Genomic DNA, 21,845 nt, shown 5'->3' with positions numbered 1-21,845 from the left:
AGCTGAATGTTTCATTACTCCACTCTCTATCCTCCCTCCCCCCCACCCATCATCTAATCTTCTGATAGCATCAGAGGGTCAATGAATGGACACTTTGTGAGGCTTGGGAACTATGTATCATAGGTGGAATTTTTTCTATAAATTGAAATCATCTAATGAGAGTAGAAGTGTAGGTATGGGAATGGTGTTAGAAACTTAAGAAGTTTATTATATGATCATGGCTTACTTTTATTAATGGTGTATTTAAATATTTAAAAATTGTCTTTTTGGAATAAAAAAAAGTAATTTGTGATGCCAAAAAAAATTGTTGACAGTTACTATATCATTTGAAGAGTTTCGGTCAATTCTCCTACTCCATCCCATCTTCTGCTATTGGGTAATCAACCTGCATATTTGTATCATTATTATGATTGCATATATCTGAATGATCAATAAAATTAAGTGATTCTAAAGTCTAAAATAATTTTTATATGGAGATAGTGTAATACCAATAACATTTTGTATTGTATGAAATTTAATTGGCTTTTGAAAGGGGGAAACTTTTTGTTTTCTTTCATTGATTTAGCATGCTTTTATATATGAACTGTAAATATACTTATAGATGTGAGTGTAGGTGGGAATGCCTAATTCCAAGGTTTATTTTCCATTCTTTCCACTTTTGCTTTTACAACTTTTGCTTGTAACTTATTAAACTCTATTTCCCAACTCTGTCTTTTTTAAAAATAACATTCTTCAACTCTGTAACTAGATTTTTGGGAGAGATGAAGGTTATGAGTGAGAGGTAGTCTTTATGTCAAATGCTTGGAATATTTGGTGTTGGGTAGAAACATGTACCTTGTGTAAAAACCCTTCTCTTGACACCACTGATCCAGGGTAGATTACAAGGTGAATTCTCTATTTTATGACTGGTTGGTCATTGTAAATCCAAGAAAACAGTCACATCTAACTTCACAAATGTACATTTCAAAGCTTGTAAGGCCACAGAAACCAGGTTCTATTAATTGAAAAACATTTATAAATAGAAGCTTAGATGGAATGCATTAAGTAGAAAAAAGAGGGCCAGAGAGTTCCACGGAAAATAGTTGGTGTCCATTACCCAACACTTTAACCTTTCTTAACTGCAAAATAGTTTCTCCGTGGATGCATATGTAGCCTCTTTATGCATCCCCTCATATACAAGATCTAATATTTCTGATGCCAATTAAGCACCTAGGTTGTCTGAATAGACATGAATATAAGATGATAATTAACTATCAAGATATTTGACCTTTACCAAAATACAAGTAATAATAATATTCATAATTAATATTCATATAGCATTTATTAATGTCTAGGCACTATGCTCTCTCATTTTATCTTTACAACAACTCTGGGAGGCAAATGTTATGATTCTCCCTATTTTGCAGATGAGGAAATCAAGGCAAACAGAAGTTAATTGACTTGGCCAGGGTAATACAGATAGTAAGTCTTTGAGACCAAATTTGAACTCAGGTCTTCTTGACTATATGCAAAGCCCTTTATTCTCTGCACCAGATTATGTATTTTTATTTTTCCCTGGGAGTGTTATTTTACAGAAAATGACATTATTATTGCATCCTAATTTCAATATCCTGTCATTTCTGAGTACAACTTACCTTGACCTCTTTTATTTTCATCTAATTTTCATTTTACTGACAAGCAATTAGTTTTATTATTTGTCTTTTGCCTAAGATATTTTCAGGGCAATTAAGTGGCTCAGTGGAGTGTTCGAGGCCTGGAGAAAGTCACATCTTCCTGAATTCAAATCGGTCTCAGACACTTGCTAGCTGTGTGACTCTGGGCAAGTCACTTAACCTTGTTTGGCTTAGTTTCTTCATTTATACAATTAACTGAGAAATGAAACGACACTCCATATCTCTGCCAAACTGGGGTCACAATGCATCAGACACAAATGAAAAATGAACTGAAAGGTATTGTCTATTATTTGTTGCGTTGTCTTTGACCTTTAGTCTCTACCTTTTATGTTATAATTGAATCTCTTTAATCAATTCTATAAAAGTTGGTGTGGCCTAGCCCATATTTATGTCTTTACTTGTACTCCAGCTTTACTTCTAGAGAGTACCACATTACTTCAGTATTATTCTCTGAGATGACATGATTGGGTCTCCTTCCATTCTACACTCAAATCCCCATGAACCTTAGGACTAATGTGATTTTTGAGTCATTGCTTACTGCATTTCAAACTGGCAAGCCAACACGAACATACTACGTAGAGAAGGTAGCTATCCAGTGTCAGGGTCAGATGAAATGTTTTGAAAATACAAACAAAAATATTAATTAATTCAAGATTTTCTGAATTTCTATGTGCTTGAAATAATATAGTCAAAACACATGATTAGCTAAATGTGTCAGCACATTATACATATATATTTATATTACACATGTAAGAGTCTTCATTTTCAGGTTGTAAAAACTTTGCATTTGCACACAACATAGTACAGAAGTAGGAAAGCAATTAACTTCTGAAACTCAGTTAAGGTTTGTGGAAAATTAAGTTATAGTCAAGTAAACCATGAAATGGTTAAATGAGATCTTAGTTGATAAGAGAAACCCACATTGCAATTTCTATTAGTTCTGTTGTTCAAGAAATTTAATGAGAAGTTTAATTATAGAAATGATGTCATGGGAAGCCCTGATTTCTTTAAAAGTCAATTTGATGGCATCTGCTAAACATGACAAAGTTATAGTTTCCCCAAGGTTCAAGGCATCATTTTAAATCAAAAAGTATTTAGAATTGCTGAAGTTCCTTGAGGTAAAAAAAAAAATGGAGAGGTATCTTGAAAGAACCAAAAACAAAATGAAGCACCATAATTTGAATGATTCATATTCATTGCATTATGTTCCATTCAAGTATAATCATATGCATTTTATCTAATTATATGTAAAATATAATTCATGTAACATGCTCACCTTGAAGTGCCTAAAAATATTTAAAGTTTTCCTAAGATTCTTGCTAATATTTGGTAACTTTCACAGGGAATAAAAAAGAAATTATTAAAACATTTAAGAAAATTGATATTTAAGAAATAAATGGGCAAACATAAAAATTTTACTGAATACTTTTAAATTTACTATTTTGTTAACATCATGAAATGTATATTATTTTACTTTTACAAACATGTTTTGGAAATGACAAAGGTCCATTGTTAGGGATTTGTCTGCTAAGACATCTGTGGTAATATGAAAAGTTACTAACTAGCAGCCAGTTGACTTAGAGGCAAAAGGTAGAGGATAGTACCTTATCCTTCTAATATTTCAATCAGAATAATATTTCAGGAAAGGGTTCCAGAGTGACTGGATCGAGAGATTGACTCTCTGTTATGAACAGAAACTTTGATTTACAATTGCTGTACCCAAGGAATCACATTGAAAGAAACGGGCAACTCCTATCATAAGTAGTGGAGGATACCTTAGATGCAAACTGACTCCTTCACAGGAGAAGGGGGAGACATTTCCACCTTCAGTTTTGGCACAGCTTGGACTATAGAAGATAAGACCTTCCCTCCTATACCAACATGGGAAAAAATTAGGAGCGGGCAAGAGAGAACATGTGTCTTGGTTAGAATAGAAGCAATGGGGGGAACTTAAAAAATCTAGATTTGGATCTTCTGTTCTTTTGAGTCTTCTCTTTCTTGTTAGTTAAGAAGAGCAGATGATTTGCTCTGATTTGCCCCAGTCCCTTTTTGTAGTTGCAAAAGAACACTTCTTGACTCTCTGGTGAGCTCAAAGCAAGGTCTGAAGGACATTAAAAAATAAAATAAAATAATCCATTACAATTCTCCTTTCAAAACTCTTTGTATGTCTCATACCTTTGGAATTACTGTTAATTTTTAATTTCTTTCCATTACATAGAAGTCTTTATTGATGGACTTGTATTAAGTTATTTATTTCCTCCTGGTGGTACAAGTGTTTGTGAGTACACTGAAATCTCTCTCTCCAGGAAAAACTTGTTTATTATTTTTGGCTCAGTGTGCCAGTGATTCTCCTGGCTGTAAAGTAGGAAGATAATGAGAGTACTCATCCTTAACAGGTTTGGGTTATGGTAGATTAATTGATATTTTGGTGGCTAATGTTCAATATAGTTACAGTAATTATGATAGCTAACAGATCTTCACGGAGTGCTTTATTTACATAATCACATTTGACCTTCACAACAACCCCAGTCTTAGACAGCTAGTCCTGAAAGCCCTGGGAAGAGTAGCCCTCACCAGATGACTACCTTGATTTTATGGAGATTAACCGGACATAATAACATGGAGCAATTCTTGTTGAGAAAGAGACAGTCAGCTTCACTAATAGCTAACTAACTGTCATCTTCAGAGCAGACAAGACAGATTAGCTGAAGTAGCAGTGTACCCTGTGGTAGAGTTAGGAAACAGAATGTATGATCTGATTATAGAATGTGACCCTTGGCAAGTCACTTAACATTATTTGCCTCAGTTCTTCATCTGTAAAATGAGCCAGAAAAGAAAATAACAAACTACTCCAGTTCTTTATTTATTTAATTCTGTTTATTTACTGAACTCAATCCTATGTCTATAGGGGATATCCTTGGGTAAGCTAAAATTTTGGCTGACAGAAAAGCACCTCTTAGACCTTGGTGTAGACAGCCTACAAATTTGAACCCAAGAGCCCAGTGAATAATAGTAACCCCCAAGGCCACTGGTCCTGCTATTATTCAACAATAATAGTTGTTATTGTTATTTTATTCGGTTGTATCCAACTCTTCATGGCCCCATTTTTTGTTTTTGCTTTTTTTGTTGTTGTTGTAAAGATACTTGAATGGCCTTCCATTTCCTTCTCCAGTTCTTTTTTTACATATGAGGAACTTAGGGAAACAGGATTAAGTGACTTTCCCAGTATCATACAGCTAGTAAGCATCCAAGGCCAGATTAGAATTCCTGAACATGCAAGAACTCTAGTCACTGTGCCACTGAGCTGACATACTGATGATGACAATGATGATGATGATGGTGATGATAAGACTCTTTTCAATGAACAGTACTGTCTTAACATATTTACTCCTATCAATCATGATGCTACTTTTTTTTTAATGATCACATGAAAAGCCTAGAGGAATAAAATAATAATTCCCTCCCTCTCAATTTAGCATAGTATCTTAGCAGTCTCATGTAGGATGTTATTTTCAAAATTGAGATTAAAATGATTCAATATCATTACCTATAAATTATAGTGAAGACAGCAGCAGTGTGTGTGTGTGTGTGTGTGTGTGTGTGTGTGTGTTTGTCTAATCCTGTGAGTCCACCAGTGGAGTATATTGCTGACCTCATGCCACAAGGACAAATGAACATATCCTTTCAAACTTAGAGTTTTAGAGAGTTGCCTTCCTGACTCAAAGGCTGACACTTAATCCACTTTAAGTACTTATCTTTCTACCTACAATATCTATGTGTCAGCATGTGGATAAATGTCTGTACATAATTTCAGGATAAAATAGGACTGACATATGTATATACATGTCCACACAATACACATATACATGTGTGTATATCAGTGTACATATAAATGTATTTGTTATATTTATGTATGTGTGTATATATGGTGTCTGCATACATGCATAGATAAACATTTATTTAATGAGTGGCTATATAAATATGAAAGATAATTCAGTCCTACATTCTAAGCCTTATAGCAAGCCAAATGGTATACAGACAAAATGACCATGAAGTGGAAAAAAATTTAAAACCTGGGTGACTGCCACTATCTGAATATCCTACTAACCACTATAATATTTTAATAGGTGGCAATATGCTTCAAAGTTAAATTTAATGCTGGTAATTATTTCTAAATGTTTTACCTCACTGTCATAAAAAACACAAAGGGCACATTTATGAAAAATTAACAGATCTAGAGATCTGCAAGCAAAGACTTCATAACAGTTTTCAGTTGCAGAAGAAGAGGATTATTTTTGAGATTGGGATGGACTAGATGGCCTCTGAGGTCCCTTCTAATTCTGAAATCCTAAAATTCCACATATGTTCTATGTATGTAATATTTTACCAATTGAACCATCTGACTGTCATAACACTACTCTACACTATGCTGTGCAGAAAATTCCTTTTGAAAACATATGTCTCAAAGCACACTCAGTTTTGAAGGCAACCCTTGTTATAAGAAACACCCAATAACAGGAGCTGTGCAATTATGGGATAGAGACATACTTATAATTTCTTCTGTTTAGTAAATTCCTTCAACCAATATTGGTTTGCAACTTCTCTGAAACTTATAGCTTAAGTCCAAAAGTTCTTAAACTGTTTTGTAGCATATACTCCTTTGAGTGTCTGGTGAAGCATATTGATCCCATTGTAGAATGATACTTGTAAATTCATAAAATAAAATGCTATCAAAATGGAAAGGAAACCAACTATACCAAAGTGTATGGTATTGTAAAATGGTATTGTAATGTATTTGTGCACACACAAACCCACATATAGATACAAACATACGTGAACAGATATAGATGTATCTAGTTCTGTTAATTTTGTTTGTACAAAACCTTTTATCTTTGAGCATTCACACCTCCTGCCCCATTCCCAGCTATAGCTGTGAAAGGTACCTGATCTACTTTTCCTAGGGCATAACTTTTTTTTTTTTAAGCAATCGGGGTTAAGTAACTTGCTCAAGGTAACAGGGCCAGTTATTTCTGGGTGTGGTGCTAAGTATCTGGGGCATAACTCTTAATATTCAAGTCACATGATACACCTTAAAATTTAATCTGTATTGTTAGCATTTTCTTCATCACTTTCTTAAGACTAGATACTCACTAAAACAATATCCAAAGTTCTCCTGAATTATTGCAACCAAATACAGTAGTATGTAAATCAGCAGGGATGCAATAAAGAAATATTCTTATAGTTGATTTTATAACTTTATATTAAAAAAACACATAACATTGACTATTAAGCATAATTTAGTCCAAGAGCCCTTAATCTGAAGAAAAAAATTTTGTTTCTTTTTTAAACTACAATTTCAATTAAATATATTTTATTTATAATTCCAAGTATTTTATATATTAAAAAACATAATTATCAATCAATAACATTCATTAAGCATCAGTTATACCAAGTGTTACTAGTGTGATAGTGGATAAAGCACCAGGTTTGGTGTTAGGAAGTCCTGAGTTAGAGTCCAGTCTCAGATGCTTATCAGCTATGTGCCTCTAGGCAAGTCACTTACCCCTGTTTGCATCAGCTTCCTCATCTGGAAAATGAGCTAGAGAAGGAAATGGCAGACCACTACAGATTCTTTGTAAGAAAACCCTCAAATGGAGTCATGAAGAGTGAGACTTGATTGAAATGAGTTAATAAAATTTATCTATCTATCTATCTATCTATCTATCTATCTATCTATCTATCTATCTATCTATCTATCTATCTGTGTGTCTATCTGTCTGTCTCTATCCACCTCCCTGATGTCCTACACAAAATCCCCTCCCCATCCAAGTTAATGAACCCCTTGAAATCTATAATTTATGAATCCCATGCTTAGAGAATGATCAAGAGCACTGAGAGATTAAGTGGCTGGCTGAAGATCAGAAAACTATTTGGTGTCAGAGGTGGATTTGAATCCAGAACTTGCTGCTTTCTTGGCTGCCTTTCTATGCACTCTGCCTCATTGCCTCTCTTTTCAAGCTGCTTGTAAGAAAACTCTATGCAGACAGGAAGGAAAACAAACAAATTCTGCTTTTACTCATTTGAACATTACATTAGCATAAGCTTTCCACTTCACAAATATTATGCAGATGGAAAATGAGGCATCATGCTGCTGTAAATCAGTAGTGGTGTGCCTGTGGTGGCAGGGGAAAACAGTTAAGGGATTCATATTCCTTCCAAGAAAATCATACTTTTCAATTCCATCTGACTCAAAGCCAGAGGATTACTTCTTATCTGGCTATAACAAACACTCTTTCCATCCATCTCACATGTAAAAAGAAACCACCTCATAGGGCTTAAATGAGCTCTGCCTCATAAGGATGTAAGGTTGGGTAGAGTTCCCGGGTCTTGCAATAAGCAGCATGGCTCATGTTTTTATTAGGGATAACAGAACCTCAGAAAGGGATTGGTTGCCCAGTTCAGCTCCCGGTGTTTGCATTTCCAAGCAGACCTGGTATTCTTGAGGTTTAAATTTAGTCAGAGTCTGTCCCTTATGGCTGCTCAGGTGGCCTGTATAATTGACCAAATTCTTTTTTTAAATTTTTTTGACCCAATGTTTTTTAACTTCTAGTTTACATCATTCATTTCCGCAAAATGTTGACTTACAAATTTTCTCCCATTTTTACCCTACCCACCACCCCCAAATAGCTATCCCACTGTATATCCTGTCCTCCAATCTGTTCTCTCCCATATCTTCTCCCATACCCCCTCTGACTTTCCATGGTGGATCAATAGGTTAGCTTCTCTGTGTCATTTTGTGGGTTCTATAGCTCTGACATTTCATGGTGGATCTATATGCCCCAGTGCCTGTATGTCATATCCCAGTTACATGTAAGATAATATTAATAATAATAATATATATGTATATTAAACATTTTATTTTAAAAATTTGAATTCCAGATTCATTTTCTTCCTCCCTTGTCAACCACCCTTACTGGAAGGAGAAGCAATTCAGTATAGATTGTACATGTATAGCTATGAAAAACATTTCCATAGTGGATATATTGTAAAAGACTGACTGGATTTCCCTCCCTCCTATCCCACCTCCCACTTGTTCTATTTTCTACTTTGATCTTGTCCCTTTTCAGTGCTTCCATCTTTCCTCCCCTCAGCCTGCCCTCCCTCCCATCATCCTCCTTCTCATCTCCTTCCCCCCTATTCTCCTGTAGGGTGAGATACCCTATTTAGCATGTATGTCATTCCCTCCCTAAGCCAAATTCAACGAAAATAAGGTTGACCCATTCCCTTTTGACTTACAGTTCTTATTCTCCTTTGTAACCATTTTCCCTTGCCTCTTCTATATGAAATAGTTTACCCCATTCTGTCTCTCCCCGTCTCCTCTCATATTCCTCTCTCACTTCTTATTTTCACCTTTTAAGTATCATCCCTTCCTACAAAATTGGTCCTGTGCTCTCTATCTATGTATACCTGTACACATATATACACACATTCATATTTATATTCATAAGCCCATGTATCTTACTATATAGACACACACAAACACAAACATATGTATATATATATTATATATGTATATACACATTTCTATTTCATTCAACTATTCTCATATTGAGAAAAGTTTCATAAGTTACAATTATCATTTGGATGGAAATAGTTCAACTTTGATAAGTTCCTTATGATTTCTTTTTACCTGTTTACTTTGTCATGATTCTCTTGCTTCTTGTATCTCAATGTCAAATTTTCTATTTAACTCTGGTTTTTTCATTAAGAATTCTTGAAAGTCCTCTCTTCCATTGAATGACCGTATTTTCTCCTGAAAACTGATACTCAGTTTTGTGGGGTAGGTGATTCTTGGTTTTAATCCCAGCTCCTTAGACCTCTGGAATATCATATTCTAGGCCCTTTGATGCCTCATTGTAGAAGCTGCCAGATCCTGTGTTATCCTGATTTTGTTTCCACAATATTCAAATTCTTTCTTCCTGGCTGCATGTAATATTTTCTCCTTGATCTGGGAATCCCAGAACCTGGCTATAATATTCCTAGGAGTTTTCTTTCTGTGATGTTTTTGAGGAGGTGATTGGTGGATTCTTTTAACCTCTATTTTTCCCTCTGGTTTTAAAACATCCAGGCAATTTTCCTTGAGAATTTCTTGAAAGATGATTTACAGTTCTTTTTTTGATCATGGCTTTTAGGTAATCCAATAATTTTAAATGATGTCTCCTGAATCTCTTTTCCAGGTTAGTGGTTTTCCCAAATGAGATATTTCACATTGCCTTCTATTTTTTCATTTGTTTGGATGTGGTTAATAATATCTTTATTTCTCATAAGTCACTAGCTTCCATTTACTCCAATCTAATTCTGAAGGAAAGATTCTCTTCAGTGAGCTTTAGAGATTCTTTTTCCATCAGGCAAATTCTGCTTTTTAAGGCATTCTTCTCTTTGTTGCCTTTTTGAGCCTCTTTTGCCATTTGAGTTAGTCTATTTTTAAGGTGTTATTTTCTTCAGTCAGGTTGTTGACTCTCATTTCATAATTTTCTTGCATTGTTCTCATTTCTCTTCCCAATTTTTCCTCCACATCTTTTATTTGATTTTAAAAATCCTTCTTAAGGTCTTCTATGGCCTATAACCAGTTCATGTTTTTCTTGGAAGCTTTTGGTGCAGAAGTTCTGACTTCTCTGTCTTTCTTCTGTTCCATGCTTTGATTCTTTTTGTCCCCAAAATAGGAGTGCAAAGTTGGGTTTCTCTGTTTACTTTGCGTCCCTCATTTGCTCATGTTGCCACTCAATTAATTGACTTTGGGCTTTTTGCCACAGTAGGACTCTGCTACCAGACGGGGGAGCTTTGTACCAAAATCTGTGTTTTTTTCAGCTGCTAAATGTATCTCTGGCAAGCTGGTTGCACACCCCACCACCTCCACCCTAGACCACAATCCAGATCCAAGCAGGTTAAAGCAAGAGCAATTACCCCTCAGCCTGGTAGCTGGGTCCCACTACAAACTGCAGACCAGGAGCTGAAGCTGCCACATTGTAATGCCAAGCAAAGGCAACTTCCCAAGGCTCAAAATACCAGCATAAGTGCTCTCCATTTTATTCAGTGAAAATTAAGAACAGAGAAAATCAAAATATAGCCTCATTCAAAATACAGCATTTGCCAAGTGTAATTCAATCAAGTACTACCCCAACCCTGGACATTACATTCATTTAATCAATCACAAAATCCCTCTTCTAAATTCTACTCCACCCCTGGACTGTACATTCATTTAGTCCATCACAAAGCCCTCTTCTCAAATGGAGATTAGTTACCAATCATAAGTAAAGTACATTCATTTGTTCAATAACAGAGCACAAAAAGGTCAAAAGTTCCCCACCCTTGGATTACAACTGAATAGGCCATCTACCCCAGAGTAACAACAAGCTTAAGCGCAGCATTTAATAACCAAAGAGAGGTCTTTTCTTCATCTTGACTCAAGGCAAGTTTTCAGCAATCTTTGTTCCTGGGGAGACAAAGCCTAGCAAGGCCACAAGATACATTACCAGTGTTTTCAAGAATTCATTCTCTGTCTGCAGAACAGTCTCAGGAGCTCTGAACCAACAGCAAGGTTCCAGTACCTCTGCAACAACAGCACTGTCCTTCACCAGTGGACAGATCTGGAAAAGCAACATCAAAACAGACAAAGTACCAGCATAACAGCCATGTCTCCTCATTCCCTGGCAGCTCTGGGTGGCAGCTCTCAAAAGTCCTGGGTAATTCAAACTGGCCCTCAGCAATCCTCTCTGTCTCCCTCTGTCTCCAAGATGCTACTTCCAAAATGTTCTTCTGCCTCTCTTTTTTCTTGTGTCTCTCTAAATTTACATCACCAGATCCTCCCAGTTCAGCCCTCTCTTTTCACATCAACAAGTCCATCTCACAAGAAGGATTCACAAACTCTGGGTTATAACACAATCAAACCAAAAACCAAGCCAATACAGGGGGATCTTTAAATTCCATTACTATACACACGTGGTGGTAGCTGCACTGCTGTGGTTCCTCTGTGGCTTCTTGCCCTGGGGGCATAGGCCAACAACACTCCCAACTACTGGATCCCAAATCCACACTGCACTGATCTCTCACTGTGTCCTTAGCATCTATGTGTTGATAATTCTGGAAACTGCCACAGCTACTGGTGATCTGAAATCCCTCCAGCTGGCAGGTGGTCAGGCCCACCCTGAGTCTCAAACCCCAGGCTGATGCAGGCCGGGTTGGGTCAGCTCCCAGATTGCTGCACTGGCCACTTCATACCAGGCTGTCCTCAGTGGGAGGTTAGATTCTCTGTGTTGTTTTGTGGGTTCTGTAGCTCCAAAGTTTCTTCAGAGTCACTTTTTACATGAATTTGAGGAGGTGAGAGCTGGAGCCCCAATGAAGTGCTGTTTCTACTCTGCCATCTTGACTTTGCCCTTTGGCCAAAATCTTGAAAAAAACACAAACTAGTCATCCTTTCTGGGAACTGTGAAGGGGCTCTTTTGAAAATGACAGATACTGCATGATAATATATGAGGCCACTATATTCCCAGACTGTGTTGCCTAAAAAGCAAAGTCAATTATTCTAAGCAGCAGAATGAGTGAGGAAAGAGGAATTAACAAATTAGAAGTTCTTTTCCTTTCTCTTACTTTTAAAACTAAATATATGCATCAGGTGACATTTATAGGATTCATTCTGTATATCTGAGCCTATTAACTAGCTCTTTAGTGTTAAGTACTTCTGACAACCCACCTATGGGTGTTTGTGTCTGTGCACACATTCATGTGTTTCATTGGTATAGGGAATTTCTGGAGAGGATACTCACTCTATCAAGGTGCTTGATGGTATAGTAGATAGAGTTATGGGCTTGAAGTCAGGAAGACCTAAATTCAGGGCCTGTCTCAGATACTTATTAACTGTCTCTTAAACTCTTTAAGCCTCAGTTTTCTTATATGTAAAATGGGAATAATTAAAGTATCTACCTCACAAGGCTGTGATGAAGATCAAATGAGATAACATATGTAAAACCTTCACAAACATAGTCATAGAATATCATGTTTTACATATATATACACACACATATACATACCGCACATATATACATATATTTGTATATGTTATATATAATATATAACAATATATATTATGCAGCATAATATATAATGGTAATATAAATGATATATAATATATACATATATTCACATATATGTATGTGTTTATTATACATATATTTACATGCAAAGCTGTCAAGTGGTACATTGGATAAAGTACTAGGCCTGGAAATAGGTTGATTCATCTCTCTGAATTAAAATCTGGCCTCAGATACTTACTAGCTATGTGACCTTGCACAAGTCATTTAACCCCATATGCCTTAGTTTTCCCATCTGTAAAATGAGCTGAAGAAGGAACCACTTTAGTATCTTTGTCAAGAAAACCCCAAATGGAATCATAGAGTTACTCCTGACTAAAAATCAACAGAGCAACAATAACAACACAATTAATATATAAAAGCTATGTTAATTCTATTTACTATTACTTCTCTCCAGCCAGCAAGGTTTTGCTATGGATTGAATGGTACACTTGGAGTAGGAAGATCTGAGTTCAAATCCTACATCAGACCCTTTCTAGCCTTGTGACCCTGGGCAGTTCATTATCTTCCTTATTGTGTTTACTTCATTCTACATCCTTTCATAGATGTTTTCCTAGCTTCTTCTGAATTCTGAATGTAACCCAGGGTCCAAGCTCACTTGTATAAACCTCTCTAAAGAAATTCAGTTTCTCCAACAGCATAATGGAATTAATATGTCTAATTCACCAGTTCATTGTGAAAATAAAAATGAGACAAGACATGGAAAGAAACCTGTAAACACTAAATCACTATTTAATTGCTAGCTTATTATAAATTATATTATTTTATTTTATTATTACATAATATAATTATATTCAATCCAATTAAATATGGCTAAACATTAAGTTTAATATAATAATAATATTTACTTGTTATCAATACAATCAGCATCTCCTCTGCAGCTCATAGTGTTATAATTTCCTTAAGGTATTGAGTGCTTATGTGAATTGAACAGGTTCACAGTCAAAATGAATTAAATCCCCTCTATGTCAGATTCCAAGGCTGGCTCTCTTGTCGCTATTCAATTTTGCATGTCACTAAATACATAAAATTCTCTAGTATTGTGTAGAGTAGGCATAATGGAACCATGTAAATTACCAAAGGAGGACATGAGACAGGAAATAGCTGAAGGATGAATGTTGCAAGCAGGGACAAGGAAAGAAAGATAAATGACTAGTGATCTCAATGATGGGGGTAGCTGAGGCTAGCTATGGAATTAAAAATAGATCTGAACACTCAGCTAATCTTCCAGACAAGGAGTCTCTTAGGGAATAGTTTAGTAGAAGTTTTGAAGCTAAGAAATTTAACATTAGAGCAAATAGCCCTGAGCTACTTTCATTATCAGATTAAGATCAGAAGCACCTCTTTTGAGAGATCTCTTTGTCAAGAAACTTTTTGGCTGATGTCTATGGCACACATAGGAAAATTGAATCCTATTCTCCCATTCAAATAACATTTGGACTTGGCAGCCAAAAAGAGCTGAGTGGAGTTGTATGTGGAAATCCCCTTGCCCAAGCAGGACTATAATCAAGGCAAATAAGACATTCATCATTAAAACATCCCTTTCCAGTACATCACCAACTTGTGTTTATAACTATGATGATATTGTAAGGCCAGGAGATCTTAGAGGTTTCTTTAAACTCCTCTTCAGTTGACTTTAAATCAATACTTTTAAAATTTCTAAGTCTTTTTTGGTACCTTTCCTAGATTTTGTTGTTTTTCCCGAAACACTAAAGAATAGCAATAATGATGCAAAAAAAAATTTGAGCATGCATAGCTAAGCAGAGCAGTTGGGAAAAGTGATGTTTTGGAAATATTATACAGATTTTCAAAATTGTGTTTATGAAATGTAAATTCACATTTTTATTGACAGTCCTGTTACAAAATAGTCCTGATGTACATAAAATATTCCTAAAAGTTTTAGTGCAGTTTTAAGTTTTAATATTTTAAAAGTTTTTAAGTTATTAGAACTAAAACTTCATCAATACTTTTTTGAGGCACCTTATATATTAAAATGTTCTTTCTTGTATATTGGTACAGTATAAAAAATCAAATGAATTGTCCCTTCTGTTGTCTCTTCTACCTCTATAGACAAGTTAAAACCTCAGTAAAGAAACTTTTAAAATGTTTATTTAGCATCAATTTAAGCAGCTTGGTAGGGGCAATGGATAGAGTGCTGGGCCTAGAGTCAGGAAGACTTGAGTTTAATTCTGGCTTTAATACAATTTCTGACTGTGTTACCTAGGTGTTATCACTTGACCTCTGTCTCAGTTTCCTCAATTTAAAAGAAAGGATTATACTGCTACCTACTTTGGAAGTTTGTTATGAAAATCAAATTAAATATTTGTAAAATGCTTAACACAGTGCCTAGAACATAGTAAGTGCATAATAAGTATTTGCTCTCTCCATCCCTGTTTAAACCATCAACTACAGTCAACAACAGACAAATTTTAATTTTAGGCAGATATTATTTATCTGTAAAATCAATATAGTGAAATATTTTCATTAATATACATAGACATTGAATATGATGATGATCATGATGATGATGATGATGATGATCATGATAGAGGTAGATAGAGCATTTAGTAAGGTTTTTCTTTTGAGGGGGTGCCAAGTACTTCACTAAGAACTTGAGATAAAAAAACAAGCAAAAAATGACTATGTAAGCCCTGTTAATAGGAGAAAAATACATAAAAGGGACCTGGAAAGGGGGATGGATAAAGGTACCCCAAAACGGGAAAGGCTGCTCCAGTGGAAGTGGTGGAAGCCTGAAGAATGAAGAGTAGAGTAAAATGAATATAGCCAGGAGACTTCATGCTTTTGATCTAAACAAAGTAATCATCAGTCAGTAGAAAGTATTACCACTGTTAAAGAATTATAATTTCAATAATATAAAGTTAAGTTGTAATACCAGTTCATTTATGTTAAATTTTTATATAAGGCATCCAAAAAGTCTTGCTGTAATTTTAGGATTTAATAGTGTAAAACTTCACTAAGATTATTGGAACACTCTGTGTTTAAAAACTTGAAGAATGTGTGACTTTGATGGACTGCGTACTCCCACTGCTGACCTGAATCTGTTCCATGCCTTTGCAGATGGTCTCTATGAGCTGCTGTGGCCAAGATAAATAAATAATGAATAAACAAATAAATGAATTGATAGATGAAAAAAGGTGAATTAACAAAAAAATAAATTTATGAATTAATGAATTCAGTAGGTAGATAGATTGATAGGTGAAATAAAATCTATCACTTGTAATGAACTTCTAACTGAGATTGGGCTGATCCTCACAAGACAGGATACTCCAGCTATTAGTATCTTCTGTCTTTTGAAATTACTTTGAATTTAAATGTTTGTTAAATTGGATTGAATTGAATGGGCCAACAGAGTAGGATTTTAATAAAAGATTCTGAAATACATTTTCTTAAATATATATTTATCTGAACTCCTTTCATTAAATAGTATTTAAAACATTCATAAAGAAATTGTAAAGCAAGAGACCTGAAATCTCCTTCCATTGTTGGGATTGACTAACTATGTGATGATGGGAAAATCACTTAATCTGTGAAATCTGTTTTCTCACCTGTGATATGTAACATGGGAGAATTGGACTATATAATCACTTAAGATTATTTTCCAGCTTTGAAATTTTCCAACTCTGATAAGACAGTAGTATGTCTACATCAAATGAGGCTAATTCTAGGAAACAGTTCAATTTGGATGACACTAAATATATGCTTAAGATTTAACTCGGACAAGAAATTTAAGTATTCTAAAACAGAATAATTATTTAAGGATTTACATCAGTGCATTTAGAATATGGGAATTCTTACAACTCTCTCATTTATAATTCCTAAATTCTTCTGTAAGATACTTTTAGACAGCAATAAAACAGCTGGTCGTTCAAATTTCCTGTGGGTGATAAAAAAAAAAAGATGTTTTATTCTGCCTAGGTATTTAATCTTCAAAACCATGTTTCAGATCATTAGGGTGGAGCATGAACTTCTCTGTTTTACAGGCATCCTGCCAAGAAGTCCTTTCTTACATTTTTGAGCTGGATATAGAATTTGGGTGTGAATTATTACTAAAACCCCTCTTTATGCATGTGCATTTTCCTAGTCTGTCTCCTCTTGAAGTGTTCTCAAATAGCTTTGGTTAAACTCTGGAAGTCATTCCTCCTCCATACCAATAGCTATCTTTGATGACATACAACTGTGTTCAGGCTCCTCCTGAAATGTGGCCTTCAGAGCGATCATGCAAATGACCAAAGCAATCTTAGGCTGAGAGAGCACAGGACTGCTTTGCGCCACATGGACTATTTCAAAGAATGACTGATAACACCCTTGCAAGAGAGATGCCATAGAAGAACTATGCAGGTCTCATATTAATGTTTTCAGTCATGGCTTCATTTGGAACTTAATGAGATCCATGTGGTAAGCAAAACTTGAAGGAAAGAAATGGATGGATCTCTACCTTTTGTGCCCACAACTCCTCCCCATTTCTTTAGTGGAAAACTTCTAGGCTAAAATTGGTTTGTTAGGAGAGGTGAATTGAAAAGCAAAAAGCCACAAGAATAAGAATCGTGTGTTCTTTGACTTCCTTGCATTCTTTTTTTTTTTCATTTTTTTCTCTTCATTTATTATAATGTGTACCTGTTTTAGTAACAATGCATTTGGGAGGGGAAAAGTTCATTTCTTTTGGACTTTTTTTTAAAATGAGAATGCTAGCAAACATGGAACTAAGTTTTACATGAAAATGGCACCCAAAACCAGCACATTGATTAATTTTTGGTCCACTTTTGTTAGCTTTTATAATAATGTCTGCATTCTGCAGAATTAATAGTACTCATCACAAATTAGATTTGCTTAAATCCTCAAAACAGTGATTTCATATAAAGATTCAGAGAAGAAGGTAAAAAAAAGTCAACATCAGGGAAGTTCTAGTAATTCAAAGTCCATGATGAAATTATTTGTACAAAACTTGGAATATGGTATGATATGCTGTGAAGAGTACTATCTTTCTGTGAGGAGAATTATAATAATTCACACCCAAATTATCTATGAATAATTAACAGTATTAATCATCCTTAGATTTTTTGAAAAAGAGATTTAGGGGGTGGCTAAGTGGTGTGGTAAGTAGAGCACTGGCCCTAGGGAGAGGAGGACCAGAGTTCAAATTTGGCCTCAGATACTTAACACTTAACTAGCCGTGTGACCTTGGGCAAGTCACTTAACTCCAATTGCCCTCCCTTGTCCCCTCCAAAAACAAAAACAAAAAATTAAAAGTTTAAAAAATAAAGAGTTGTAAGGTTTCCATCAAAGTTTCTCACTTATCTTCTTTTGTCCTCACTCACCCACAGCCCCATCTCTTTCTCCCTCAAAACAATCTATTGACAATAACGAGTCTGGTTTCAAGGATTGTAAAACATCCTGACAATGAGAACCTCAACATCTACCTCTAATTATGCAAACAGTATTGAATTAAACACTTCCATTGTTTCTGGAAAGGGCATGTAATTAGATTGTCTTATGGTTCCACCTACCACCCAGATCAAAACAAACTTACAGAAGAACCATAGCAGTATATGGGCTACCTCCCTTATTAGAATATAAGCTCCTTCTAGATAAAAGCTATTTCTCTTTTGTATCCAGTGATTTGCATATGCTAAACTCTAATGATGCTTATTCATGTATTCAAAAATCCATCTTCATACCTGTTATGGCTTCATTATGGGTCTAATCTATCTATCTATCTATCTATTTATCTATCTATCTATCTACCATCTATCTATCTATCTATCTATCTATCTATCTATCTATCTATCTATCTATCATCTATCATCTATCTATCATCTATCTATTCACACACACACATGCACACACACATTGTTGTGTATTGAGTAAAGTAGGTGCTTAATAGATTTTGGTTTATTGCATTTTTTTTTTCAAAATTCCTAGTATGTCTTTTAAAAAAAGAACTTTTTGTAATTGGGATTTTTGGAGAGTAAGAAATGAAAAATCTAATGAAATCTTATATGGGTTTATTTCCTGTAATGAATGTATTTCCTAGAATTTCATCCAGCCTGGTTATAAATAACTCAGATGAAAGAGTGAAGTATATTTCTCTCCCCAAATATTGAGTAACATTGTGGTAGCAGTTAAATGCCTATAAATGAAAATACTGGGTTATAAGAACAGACACATACCAACACCCTTATATCATGTGCTCTATGGATGGCTTAGCTTAACATGTAAAAAACAAATCAAATACAGATGAAAAGGAAAGAATTAGTAAAAAAAAAATGTATCCTTGCAGATTCACATTAAATTTGCTCAACACTTATTTATTTAAACACTGCACACATATATCTTGTGACTCAGGGAACATATCTTCTCTAATTACTCATTAGATTTACATTTCTAATTTTTAACTAAAAAAAATACTGAGGGAAATTTGCTACAAAATATTAGGTGGAGAAATTTGCCCAACCTTAGAGATATCTCTGACCCAAAATATTTCGAACCAATCTAAAACTAGGAAGTAAATTTGAGAATATCTGTGACACAAAAGAAGTGGATAGATACTTGCTACATGACAAATGCTTTCTTCATCTGCAAAATGAGAGGTCTGAATTAGATAATTTCTGAGATCTCTCTCTTCAAGGTTTAAAATTCTATATTTTTATTTGAGTCCTTCCTAGGACTCAAAGCTGACCATGTTACTCACTCCATAAGTTATACTGCCCCCATAGTGCTTCTCAGATCAAATATATATATTCCTTTGCTTGGCACTGAAAGTCCTTGATAATCTAGCTCTAACCTGTCTCTGTAGGTTTACTTTTAAACACTTAAATATTTTTGAACATCAACTCATCATTCACAGAATGAAGTTTGGACTGCCTAGAGAACTAAGAACCCTTCTAAGAGTAAGCGATTCTATCAAGTACAATTTAAGAAAGGAATTTGTGGGGTGGCCAGGTAGCATAGTGAGTAAGAGCACCAGCCCCAGAGTTAGGATGACCTGGGATCGAATCTGAGCTCTGATACTTAGTAACACACCCAGAAATAACTGGCCATGTAACCTTGAGCAAGTTACTTAACATCAATTGCTCTAAAAAAAAAAAAAAGGAATTTGATCCTATGAAGAGTTTATCACCTTTGAAGACCTTAAAAAATAGGCCACAGGAAAGAGAAGTATTCGTGGGAAATGATGGTTAGAAAAGGCCTAGTACAAAATAATGTCTCAGAGAAGCAGTCAGTACCAGACATGCCAGGGTTACTTAGCATATCATATAGGTGAAGCAGAGAAACACACAATTTGATTTAAAAGATGCCATGCAAGACTTTTTGACCAACAATATCTCTAGCTCTAGTCCAGGTGGCTCCAATTTTACTATTGGAAATATATTTCTTTAGGTCTTAAAGCTTTGTCCACTTATTGTCTATTGATTTGGAAATGCTTTGGCAATTTCACAGCCTGAATTATCTTCAATGCATACCTCAGAAGGTGTAAATTGGGGATTGGCAAAGGGAAAAGATGACAAATATATGCAAAAATATTGATGTAGGAGAAAGTAGAGCTATATTAAAAGAAGATGAGTGGGTATCCTTGTCAATTCACCTTCTTCACTATTTTGATCTTCTTCACATTAATGAATTTATTTTTAGTTTTCAATATTCAGTGCTCTGTTTTGGATTTTAAACTTGTCTACCTCACTCTCCTCTCCCCTCCCCAAGACTGATTTGTTTTTATATAGATGCAATTTGAATTAATTTTAAACAAAAAAGGACTATATGAGAAATATACTTTTCTTCTGGATACTTATGACTTTAATAATTTTAGTCAAAATTTTCTTAGCAGCAGCAAAAGAAGAAGTAGGAGACACAATTTCTCTGAGTCTATTACAGCCCACAATAGCCCTTCTTTTTTTTTTTATTAAAATGACCTTCTAACCTATTTGAACTTTCCCCAATTTGATTTAATGAAACCAATATTCTTGAAATGTCTTTCCATATATGCCCATGCAAATATTCTTATATGGTTCCTGCATTTTACTATGTCATTCATGACAATGTCAGATTTTGAAAATAGAAGGAAAAAGTCATGAGCAATGAAATGAAACAGTATCCATATATCTTCTGTATACAATAGTTGATTCATTTCAGAATTTCTTTTATTTATTTATTTATTTATTCATCCATTCATTCATTCATTCATTTATTTATTTGTTTGTTTATTTATTGCTTTTCATAGGGGCAATTGGCGTTAAGTGACTTGCTAAAGGTCACATGGCTAGTAAGTGTTAACTGTCTGAGACCACATTTGAACTCAGGTCCTCCTGATTCCAGGGCCAGTACCACCTATTCACTGTACCACCTAGCCACCCCCATGTAAGAATTTCAGCTGCTATAAACTTTTGGGCCTCTTTCTTACTGTTAAGGACAGGAAAATCCTGAATCTCTTGTCAGGTTTGCAGAAGAATGTCTCATATTTCCTTATTCCACTGCACTCCCAAAATTTTACATTTTGAACTGGTTCTTTAATCTTTGCAGGGTTAATTTCCCACCCTTTGCTTTTTATATGTTCAATCAAGTGTCAAACTCTTATCCACATCTCATATTTTTTTTCCTTGTATCATAATAACATTAATATAGTGGGTAAGGTTCATACCAGGTAGCATTAATTCATCCAAATATTCAGCCACAATTCTATGACAAATAGTGAGACTTTTCAGATATCTTTGTAGCAAATGGGTGAAAGTATATTGTCTGCCCTGCCAAGTAAAAGCAAACTGGTCCCATTGTTTAGAGTCTATTGGGATGGTGAAGAAGGCATAGACCCCTGAGGACCCCACCCTATTGCTTTGTTGCCCAGCCTCCCCTCAGGGCTTGGAAGCTGGGGCTGGAGCAGTGTTAAGACTGGAACTTGGCTCATTAGAGCCTGCACCTGAAAATGACAGGAAGAAGACTACAAGGGTAGTGTGGGGGTGAAGGACTGTAAGGGTTATGGGATTTAAAGATCTTCCATGCCCCGTTGGACTTG

This window comes from Petaurus breviceps, unplaced genomic scaffold, assembly GCF_028583685.1.
Source record: "Petaurus breviceps papuanus isolate PSGF00001 unplaced genomic scaffold, PetGlider_PUasm1.0 80, whole genome shotgun sequence".
Classification (NCBI taxonomy): Eukaryota; Metazoa; Chordata; class Mammalia; order Diprotodontia; family Petauridae; genus Petaurus; species Petaurus breviceps.
Note: the sequence above shows the minus strand (reverse complement) of the source record.